The sequence below is a fragment of the Cavia porcellus genome, unplaced genomic scaffold (assembly GCF_034190915.1).
Source record: "Cavia porcellus strain 051 isolate PalLab524CR breed Dunkin Hartley unplaced genomic scaffold, mCavPor4.1 scaffold_14, whole genome shotgun sequence".
Classification (NCBI taxonomy): Eukaryota; Metazoa; Chordata; class Mammalia; order Rodentia; family Caviidae; genus Cavia; species Cavia porcellus.
In genome coordinates this window covers 65,142,942-65,154,257 of record NW_026947497.1, presented here as the reverse complement: position 1 = coordinate 65,154,257, position 11,316 = coordinate 65,142,942, and the positions used below count along the sequence as shown (strand labels likewise).

General features: G+C 49.3%; 1 long non-coding RNA gene across 3 annotated transcripts; it reads left to right on the top strand.

Moving 5' to 3' along the window:
* The first annotated feature begins 833 nt into the window (after positions 1-833).
* On the top strand, positions 834-10,491 carry LOC134478748 (uncharacterized). Of its 3 annotated transcripts, none has more exons than XR_010051608.1 (4): positions 834-1,332; positions 2,428-5,948; positions 7,134-7,408; positions 8,758-10,491. It is a non-coding gene; the product is annotated as an uncharacterized LOC134478748 (long non-coding RNA). The 3 variants fall into 3 exon arrangements; XR_010051607.1 differs by having other exon boundaries at positions 885-1,332; positions 5,814-5,948; XR_010051606.1 differs by lacking the exons at positions 834-1,332; positions 2,428-5,948 and having other exon boundaries at positions 6,049-7,408.
* The last annotated feature ends 825 nt before the right edge of the window (positions 10,492-11,316 follow it).

Below are 11,316 nucleotides of genomic sequence, written 5' to 3'. Positions count from 1 at the left end.
AACAGGCAGGGGGGGAGGGGTTGCTTGGTTTCCCAGAACCCCAGGTCCCAGTAAAGCCAGTGATTCCCGTCCTGGGCCGCACGCTCACAGCAGCTCAGGACTACAGTTCTCATTTGACCCAGCTACTACCATTCTGGGTATCTTCCCAAAAGAATTAAAAACAGTGTCCCACAGTGATAGATGTGCACCTACATTTATAGCAGCACAGCTGTAATAGCTAACTCTTGGAAACAGCTCAAATGCCCATCAATCAATGAGTGGATTACAAAAATGTGGGGTTTTTTAATACACTGGAGTACTACTCAGCCATAAAGAAGGAGAGGCGTAAGCCGGATGTGGTGGCTCACGCCTGTAATTCCAGCACTTGGGAGGCTGAGGCAGGAGGATTGTTGCGAGTTCGAGACCAGCCTAGGCTACAAAGTGAGCTCAAGGCCTGCCTGAACTGCATAGCAAGACCCTGTTTCAAAAAGACCAAAAAAAAAAAAAAAAGGCCGGAGACGGTATGACGCACCTCTCAGGGGTACGAATGAAACTGTGTTTAACCCAGAGACCAACCTGTCTCATCTGGGAGACGAGCTCCGCTGCTCTGCTGTCCAAGCAGCACCCCCATCACAAACTCAGCCCCAACAAGAAATTAGAGGGACACAGCTCAACGAGAGGAGGACACTTCATTTGTACAGAGCAGAAGAAAAAGGGAGAGAGGAATAAATAGATAGCTTCACTGATGAGAAAGAATCAGGGTGGGGCTCCGGAAAGATGGGGGCCCCCGAGGCCCTGTGTCCCCGGCTGCCTCCCTGGGGGTCAGGGCCCTTCTCCCACCCGGACCTCGCCCTGCCTGATGGGCGTCCTCTCTTCTCCCAGAAGCTTCTGGCTGGCTGCCTGTCCCTGACCTGATTTTCGGGGCTTTTAGCTCTGGGGTGGGCAACGGGTTAGCCAAAGAGCACCTTGCTCATGGTCAGTTTAGCATCTGCAGGGCCGTGAGGACGTCTGCTGAGTCCGTATCGTAGGATGGAGAGACAAACCCTGGAGCAGGTGCCCCGGTGCCCGCAGAGTTGAGCGTCATCACCGCCGCAGCCTCCTCCTGCTGGAGTGTGTGTGGCGCATGCGCGCGGCCTTCCCGCCGCGTCCTGCCGATGCTCTCTGTTCTCCGTGTGGGAGTCCAAGGCCACGGGATCCTTTCTTTCTCTCTTTCCCTCCACCCCCTCGGCCTGTTTCCCAGGGAATCGCTCCATCCGGTACAGTGTGCTTCTCTCACCTGCAGATCCCTGATCCTGCAAACCCTCTCCGGAGCCAGGGCCGCAGGCCGCCTCCACGCGGGCCGCAGCTAAGTGGGTAAGCGGACCGCGCCCTCGGCGGAGTCACACGAAGCAGCTACGAGGCAGCCCCCACTCTGGGCAGACCTCTCCCACGCGGGATCAGGCCTGGGTGGGCAGGGCTGCTCCTCGGTGCCGCTTCTCTCCTCCCAAACCCCTGGTATCAGAAGCTCACTCCCCACCCCCGGCTCTGTAAATCCAGGGATAAGTTACTGACTTATCATTTTTAGGACTATCGTCTTTTAGTTTCTTTTCCCAAGGAACAGCTAACCTTGCAGTTTAGAACACAGGAAGAGACAGAACTCTGTTTTGCCAGAGAAGTTTTAACCCATTAAGTGGCTTCAGCTGGCGAAGCCACTAATGAATTATTTGCTCGGCTGTGTGACCTTCGAATTCAGTGATTTTTAAAGTCAACTAAGGGCGATGAAGGGAGAGTTTATTTAGGTTTTCCTTCAGGTACACTTCAATAGTACAATCTGCTTTGGGCCAGATACTGGGGAGGCAGATATCAATAAGCTATGGTGCCTGGGGAAACTGAGGCACGGGTGGCACGAGGAACTTGCCCAGGACCATAAAAGAAAAAGGAGAGCCAGACCCCAACACCAGGGAGTCATTTCAACAGCCCCCCTAGGTAACTTTGCCTCTAGGCCTGGAGTCGGAGTAGTGGATTCATTAAGAGGCCAATTCCACAGGCTTGGACTCCAGGTCTGGGGAGAGACAGCTGGTATTTGTATCTCAGAATCAGAAAGGCTGCCCATCGTGGTGGCCCACACCTGTAATCCCAGCACTCGGGAGGCCGAGGCAGGAGAATTGTTAGGAGTTCAGTATCAGCCTGGGCTACAAAGTGAGTTCAAAGACAGCCTCAACTACACAAGGAGACCCTGTCAAAAAAGATAAAAAAGGATAGGAAAAAATCTATGGTGGCAAACCTGCTGAATTTTCAAAAATAGAGGCTGGTGTCACCTTTAAACTACCAGGGAAAGACCCCCAGGCAGAGATGAGTCAGATGCTACCAGGAACTCAGGAGTTAAAGCTCACTGACTAAGCAGCCCAGGCACCTCTGGCTGAGCCGCATACCAGAGTGAATATTATTAAAATCGATGTCCATTTCCAGATTCCACAGAGACTGAGACACAGATTTAACAATAAACGAGTGAGTCATACTGGGTGGTTTAGACCAGTGCCTGGCACTCAATAAGTGTTAGGTAAGTGCTAAACAAATAGAAACTGGTGGTGGTGATGCATGCCTATAATTCCAGCACTTGGGGGGCTGAGGCAGGAGGATCTCAGCCTGTGCTACATAATGAGACTCTGTTGCAAAAAACCTAAATAAATAAATATAACGCTAAAAAAATAATAAAATACAGACAAATCAGGGTGGGGAAGTCTGTGAAGACACCTACACTTGGGGCAGTCGAGTCTCCTCACAGATCTTCCCCAGCCTACTTTGGAAACTTTATTCAGTGCTAGGGATTGAGCCCAGGCCCTCACACACATTGGGCAGAGGCTCTACCGCTGAGCTACATCCTCCTCCTCAAGTGTTCAGTCCAGAGGCTCGGTTTTCTTGCCTATTAAGTGAAAATCATAATGATAGCTCAAGAGGGTTGTGGCCCATACCAAGTGAGACCAGGGAGATATCAGAGATGAAAGTCTCTCCTCTGGGAACTGTAAAGCACTCACTCTGCAAACGTTCCTTTCTTAGGGTTCCTTTCTCAAAGTGCGGCCCAGTAAAGGGGCTGGAAGGTGTTCTGTGGCACAGAAGCAGTCTCAGGGTGACCTGCTCTTCACCCTAGCCCCCTCTGGCCACAGCCATGTGTGGGGCAGGGGACAGCTGTGTCCCTGGCTCCCAGCATGGGAACACAGTGCACCTTGAGTCCTAGATGGGGGAGTACAGTCACAGGGATCCCCAGGTGGCAGCTCTACTGTGCCCACGGCAACAGCCTTCTGGGATAGGTGAAGTCCAGGGCTGCCTGAGAAGCGGAGGACCAGAAGTAACCTCCTGTTCCCAGAGAAAGGGCACAGTGAGTTTTAAATGAGCATCTTCATGAATGCGCTGGAGCTACGCAGCCCTTTCCAGCAGCCCATTCTAGCAGCGGAGGCTGCTGTACTGTCCGGGCACAACCCACTGGGCCTGCCTTCCCCGAATGGGCTTCGCAAAACAGCAGAGACAGAGAACTTGCTGTGAGCGGGGAGAAGTCGCTCTTCCTTTCCCTGTCACTGGGAGGGAGTCAGGGTTACATGTTGGTGCCTCTAGGAATAAATTACAGAAACATGAAAGTGACTCACCCAGACTGTGGCGAAGACAGGACTCTGGGGTACACTGCACAGAAGAAGCTGCCACAGAGGGAGACCAGTGATAAAAAGCCACCAAGGAGAGGGGTGCCAGAAAAGGGACCAGGAGGGATGGAGCTCTTCAAAATCAGTTTTTTAGCAGGGCATAGTGGTGCACACCTGTAATCCTAGCACTTGGGAGCCTGAGACAGGAGAGTCATTGTGAGGACAAGACCAGCCTGGGCTGCAAAGTGAGCTAAAGGCCGGTCTAAACTGCATAGCAGGACCCCGTCTCAAAACACTAAAAAGGGAAAAAAAATAAAATGGTAAGATAACACAGTAAGATTACTAAGACCCAATTCGTATTGACCAATATGTGACTGACCAGGGCTGTGGAGATGGCAGCCAGATGCCTAGGGACAGCCTGGGGGAGATCATACCACTCTCCCAGTGAGCTGCAGAGAGAGGGATGGGAGCGTGGCAGGCCTGAAAACCTGGCCCTAGAATGGAAATGGAAGGCCAAGGGAGGAGCCTTTCTGGGCAGTTCAGCAGACCAATGCTATCCTTCCTGGCCCTCATCACTCAAGGTCCTCAAGTGGCCTTGGAGACCATGACAGGCACTACCCCAGCCTCCTGCCAGAGCTGCCCTAAAGCCAGTCCACACCGACCAGAAGCAGCTCCCTGTGAAGGGGATTCCTCCAGAACTGTGGGAAATTATTCAAATGGCTAACAGCCCTGCTTTTTATTTTTTAGTTTTTTGAGACAGTCTTGCTGTGTATTCCAGGTTGGCTTTGCACTCATGGTGAGCCTCCTGCCTCAGCCTGTCAAAGTAGGGGATCACAGGAGTGTGCCACCATGCCTGGATGCTTGGAAGATTTGGGATGTGGAGAGCAGAGCACAGCCACTAACTTACTGGGTGACCTTTAACATTCAGCCCACACATGGCAGGCCAGGGACCTGCTGTGACCACAGGATTCCAGCCAGCCCCATAGGACTTTCTTTTGAGTTGAGGGGAAAGATCAGCTGAGTGGGAACAGAGTCAGCCCCACCCATTGGTCTGTTCTGACGGAGGGATCCACACAAACCTGGGGGGGGATCTGGTGCTCAAAATTTTGCCCACCATCGGGCTGGATATGGACAATAACGTGACTGATCTTTAACTGCGATCCTCCTGCCTCAGCCTGTCAAGCACTGGAATTACAGGTATGCACCATCATGCCCAGCTATTCTGGGAAAAAATATTTATATCCATTTTATTTCAAGGAGAAATGAAGAAATAAAGGAGAAAAGAAGAAGACAAGAAACTACAACAAAATTTCAAAACACATCAATGAGGCAACAACAGTGGTACCTACATTGTACATTGTCATCCCCAAATCTTTCTTCCAGAGCACAAGACATCTGTGTTCCATTGTCCAAACAACACCAGCACAGATCTTTGTCTTCAGTAAACTCAGAGAAATCAGTAGTGTAGCTGTCTTAGCTAGTTTTTTATATACACATGTATGCGTTCTTTTAGCTTCTCATGCTAGTAAGACAATATGATGTTTACACATGTGTGTCTGATTTATTTCACTCATGTGTATGATCTCAGGTTGCATCCATTTACCTATAAAAGTCTCCAGTTTATCCTTCTTTATGGCTGAGTATTACTACGTTGTGTGAAAATACATCTTTTTTATCCATTCCTTAGTTGATGGGCATTTAAGGTTGTTTCCAAGATCTGGCTATTACAAACTGTGCTGCTATAAACATGGATGCACATATATCACTGTGGTATGATGTTTTTAATTCTTTTGGGAGGATACCCAGAAGGGGAATAGCTGGATTGAATGGGACCTCTAATCCTAGTTTTTTGAGGAATCTCCACACTGATTTCCACAGTGGTTGCACAATCTGCATTCTCAGCAACAGTGGAGAAGGGTTCCTTTTTCCCCACATCCCCTCTAGCATTTGTTATTGGTTGATTTCTTGCTAACAGCCGTTCTGCCTGGGGTGAGGTGGAATCTCTGTGTTTTAATTTGCATCTCTCAAGGGATCAGTGATGTCAAGCATTTTTTCACATATGTATTTGCCATTTGCATTTCCCCATCTGAGAAGTGTGTGTTCATCTCAGGTGGCCATTTTTGGACTGGGCGTTTAAATCTGGGAGGACTGATTTTTGTGAGTTCTTTATATGGGGAGATGCTTTTTTAAAGCATGATAGATGCCATTTTCTCACTTCCGCAGTGCGCTACCTTTTGTATTGGCCGGTGAGTGACGCGGTTGCTGTCCTTGAAACGGAGTCCTCGCCGAATACAGCTGAAGGAGGGCTCGGCCTCGCTGGCTGCTGGCCATGGGTCTGCTACTCTACTCAGTCACATGGTAAAGGAACCAAGGAGGACTGCAGCAGTAACTCCTGTGTCCCCTGGGTGTGGTGGTTCTTAGAGACAGTTTCAAAAAAGAAAAGAAAAAAAACGTAAGTGACTTCTTTGGAGAGCAGCTCTTTAAAGAGGGAATTCGATGGGAGGCAGAAGAAGACATACAAAGAATTAAGACGTGCTGTGTACATCTACAGACTCCCCCCAATACCTGTGATCACTGTATGCTGCCAACATGGGGTAATAAAGCAGTTACATACACCTGTCAGGCCAGCACGCAGGACTGAGGCAGAAGGACCTGTGTTTGTTTATTTTGAGACAAGGTCTCACTGTATAATTCAGGCTGGCCTCAAACTCACAATCATCCTCCTGCCACAGCCTCCCAAGTGCTGAGATTATAGGTGTAGGCCACCATGGATCTTTGTTTTACAACCCCTTCCCCTATATAGTGAGGCCCTGTCTCAAAAAGCAAAAAGAAACAAAACCAGGGAACAGCTGAGCATGACAGAAGGCCCTGCAAGAATGATTTAAATTGCCAAAAAAAAAAGAAACTACTGCTTCACATCTTCCGAATGGGACAGTACATGACCAAGAACACTATCTGCTATGTTTTTCTGAGGTCACTGGGGCACCACTGGGCTTGGGTCTCCAAGGAACACCTGCAGCTACTCTCTTCCTGGCATAGATGCAAAATCTAAGGCCAGGTGTGATGGTACACATCTGTAATCCCAACACTCGGGAGGCTGAGGCAGGAGGATTGTTACAAGTTCAAGACCAGCCTAGACTACAAAGTGAGCCCAAGGCCAGCCTGAAATGAATAGTGAGACCTTGCTTCAAGCACACACACACAAGAAAGAAACAAAGAAAAAAACAAGATCTGTTTCAGATTTCAATCCTGAAACATGAGGAATAGCTCAGAAGAGCCAGTGCAGGCTTTGTGGCAGGCGGAAGTCAACTTTCATTTAAAAAAAAAAAAAAGCCCAAATTGTCTCAAGAGCTCTGAGCAGCGCTGCAAGCCTGCAAACGAGGCCTGCTGGTCTCCGGAGCAGCTGCACAAAGCCACAGGGCTGCCCGACCACACCTTAAAGGCCATCACCACAGCGGGTGGCGGGCGGTGAGGGGAGAACCTGATGCCTCTTCCTGATCAAACGAAAGAAGCTCCAGCCTCGCCCTCTCTGTGTCCTCCCAGCACTTTCCTGCGGCCAGTTTCTCTGTGTCCTGCGGCTCACGAGACCCTGGCAGAGCAGCTGGACATCTCCTTTCTTCTGGAAATGCAGCAACATGAAAAGAAGAGCTGTTATTTCCAAGGGTGGAAGTCGGGGCAAGGATCTGTGTGGCTCAGGTGCAAGCTGGTTCCTACATCAAGACCCCGAGTCCCCACTCGTAATTTTTCCTCTGCACAGATTCCGGTACCTTTGCACTTGGGAAAAAGTTCAGATTCCACGGCCGGACCTCTGACCCTTGGTAAGACCCCTAGAGTCATCTTTTGTTATACTTTTCCTTCCTTCTTTCCTTCCTTCCTTCCTTCCTTTCTCTCTCTCTCTCTCTCTCTCTCTCTCTCTCTCTCTCTCTCTCTCTCTCTGTTTCTTTCTGCCCCCCCCCCCTGAGCCAGTTGAACCCCGGTCCGTGTGTGTCCTGGATAGCAGTGGAGCGGCATCCTCAGTCCTTTGGAATCCTGGGCTCTGAGCATGCTGGTCATCTTTCAGGACCTCTCACACCGTTCTCGCTCACTGGACACGTTCTTCCCTCTGCTCAGTACAGTACTTTCGTCTACCTTCAGCCCATCCTTCCACTTTTCCTCTTAACCATCATTTTCCTCAAAAAGGACTTCCTAGCCAGGCACGGTGGTACTTGTACACCTGTAATCCCTGCACTAGAGAGGCTGAGGCAGAAGGATCGATGCAAGTTTGAAGCCAGCCTGGGCTTTAAGTGAGTTTAAGGCCAGTCTGAACTGCATAGTGAAACCTTGTCTCAAAAAAAGACAAAAAAAAAAAAAAAAAAAAAAGAGGCTGGGAGTCCAAGGAGAACTCATGCATAGCATGCATGGGGTTTTAGGGTTCAATCCCTTGCTGAAAAGATAAAGGGCTTCTGATCAGGAGATCATGTCTCTCATCCCATGTATTTTATTTTTCATTCTCTTTGATGGTGCTGGGGAGGGGAGCCAGGATCTCATGCATGCTAGGCAGGCACCCTACCTGCCATCTACACCCCAGCTCTGTCCCACATCTTTTAATTCCATGTTTTCTCTCTGGCTCTCCAGCTCCATCTGTCAGCTTTGGGAGCAGAGGCCTTGTCTTTCTGGCTGTGTCCCTTATGCCCCACAGAGCTGCTTAGTTCATGGCGGCAGCAAAGGTCCCCAGAGAAGTGACACTCACAGGCTCCAGCCATCCGGGCCCAGCCAATTCAGGAGGATGCTCTGAGCCCCAGGGTTGCTGCAGTCACGGCTGAACTCTCTGAGAGGAGAAGCTGCCGCAGGCCTGAGAGGCAACTGTTCCCTTCCCATTGCACTGTGTCCCAGCTCTCTTATACCGTGTCACCAGACCTCTGGCTCCTGACTCCTGAGCCTGCTGTGGTGTAGGAAGCCCTGCTGACTGACAAGGTCCAGGGGAGTCCACATCTGTAATCCTGGGAAAAAGGTACAGGAATTCCACTAAGTAATCCCAATGTACCACTTCCAGTGTGACCCATGGTGAGAATAAATAGATAAATAAATACATATCTGTAGTTGTGGGGAGCCAAGGAGGTCCTAAGCCACTCAGAACAATGGGTGGCCTAGACCTGAGCTGAACCAGGTTTTATTCATTTGTACATAGGTTCGTGGCTGGGGGGACAAGTGACAGACAAAGAGGGAAGTGGTGAGTGCTGGGAGGTCTGCTAGCACCTGTGAAATCTGCAGAGCGAGAAATACACAGGAGTCATCCACATGACACTATTCAAGGCAGTGTCTAATGTTTGGGGTCGGTGCTTCAGCTCTGATGTCCATGCTTCATGCCCCGAGACAACATGGATTCTCTCTCAAGCTTCAGTCTCGGCTGACAGCTCAATATCAGTCACCCAGCCCACGCATACTCGTTGGGAGCTGCAGGTGGGGCATCACTGGTACCTTGCCCCTTGCTTTAAAGGCTACACATCAGCACCCAGTGGTCCTCTGCATTGTGGGAAGTCACCTTCTATGTCATCAACTCGACACTCCCTTCTGCATTCCCTGCCCCAACAGACTCCGCCAGCCTTCAGCTCCCTCCTGAGTCACAAGTGACCTATTTTCCTTTAGACATTCTCATGCCCTCCATGCATATTCAAGGAAAGAGATCATCATCTCCCACAGAGGATTCAAGGGAATGTGGCAGGGTGTGGTCCTCCAGCCCCACGTGAGCAACTGTACCATGAATGCCACCATCCCAGCAGGCACCACAGCAGCAGAGGAACTGCCATCCAGCCGGGCGCTTTGAATGCAGAGTGCTGGCCACAGGGCCAGAGAGAGGGGAGGGATGTTTTACCCTCACGAGGCCCGTCACTCCCTCATCCCATGACACTTATAAAAACTTCTGCTGCCCCACTGGGCTCTCTGCGGGTCACCACAGGTCTCCCTTGGTCATGCCACTGGTCATCACCGATTTCTGCTGGTTGCCCCAGGTGTCACCGGGTCTTTTTGCTGTCCACTCAGCTCACTCTACATGAGATAAGAATCAAGGGTAGGCAATAGGACCACAGAGTGAGCCTTTACAGGGAGCTATGCTGTGGCACAGGGCTGCGTGCTCTCGTGGCCCCCGGAGTATTTGGGGGCCCACTGTAGACTGAGCCACAGAGGCTGCATCTGTGGCTGTGCACATTCTGTGGGCTTGTTAAGGATTTTCAGAGTAAGGCACGGATCAGAGTCACCAGGAGAGGCTGTATGATAGGTCTGTGTCTCAAGCACTTGTTCACCAGGGAAAATATGTCCCCAGGGGATTGCCAATTGTCCAGGACCTATCACGACCAGGCTTGAAGAAACGGCTGCTTGGTTAACAATGCTGACCTATTTCAGCTGGACTCACGCAGGACATTGCGGTGGGCCCCAGGCCCTCAGCTGGATTCTCTGGGTCCCTAGTGTATGGACAGATGCCCTGCACTCTTTTGCGTCAGACTTTTTTTTTTTTTTTGGTATCAGGACTTGAACTCATGACCTCAGGCTTGCCAGGCAGGTGCTTAGCATTTGACTTTTTGTGTAAATATTATAAAATAATCGTATAAATTTTGTGTCTTGTAAGTCTTTTCCCTGTAAACCCTGACTACAACAATAGGCTTATAAAATATTTCTATCTGCCTGGCAAGTATGAGGTCCTGACTTTCATTCCCACTACCCCCTGAGCAAGTAAATAAATAAATAAGTAAAATATTTGTGAAAAAATATTTTTAAAACACTGATAACTGCAGTTTCCTCTGGAGATGCAAATCAAAAGAGGAAGAAAGTGGAAAATTGATTTATTTTTCGTTATAAACTTTTTTGTGTTGCTTCAGTATTTACCTCTGTTGTATATATTAATATTAAAAAATGATATGTAATTTTTTATTTTTGCAGTGCTGGGAGCTGAACCCTGGGCTTTGCATATGCTAGACAGGTGCCCTACACTGAGTTATACCCCAGGCCTCACAAGTTTTTAAAATAAAACTGTGCTCTTAGATTAAAAAAAAAAAGCTATCACAACTGACTGCATTGGAGGAGTCTCAAGGAAGAGCTGCAATATGAGATTTGATCAAAAAGACAATGAAGGCTTAATCTATTCAAATTTATCACACGCTGCCCTGATCTCTCGTAAAATCTTCCCACTCACTTTGCACTGCTCATTCTGCACCCTTGCTGCCTTCGAAAGCCTTTCCGGAGCCCTCTTTCCTGAGTGTCTTTTCGTGCTGTGGCAGCTGCCCTGATGTCCTGGATCGCGGCGTAAGCACCTGCCTTACAAGTAGGCAGTCGTGAGTTTGATCCCTGGTACCGATAAAAAGGAAAAAGACAAAAAAAAAAAAAAAAAAAATGTTTGCCTTTCATGGCCATTTTGATTATGAGAAAAGCCAGAGCCACATGGTACACAGTCAGCAAACAAAGCAGAGGAGCAAGCACACGGTGACATTTTTATCTGACAGAAATGGCTGTAAACATTTGATCAGCATGGGTGATCAAAAACATGGTGAATATACTAGGCATGGTGGTTCATGTCTGTAATCCCAGCACTCAGGAGGCTGAGGCAGGAGGATCACTGAGTTTGAGGCCAGCCTGGGCTACAAAGTGAGTTCCTGGCCAGCCTGAACTATGTGGCAAGACCCTGCTCCAAAAAAAAATGTTGACAAAAAAAAAGAAAATAGGGCTGGGGGTTTAGCTCAGCAGTGTAAGTGCCTGC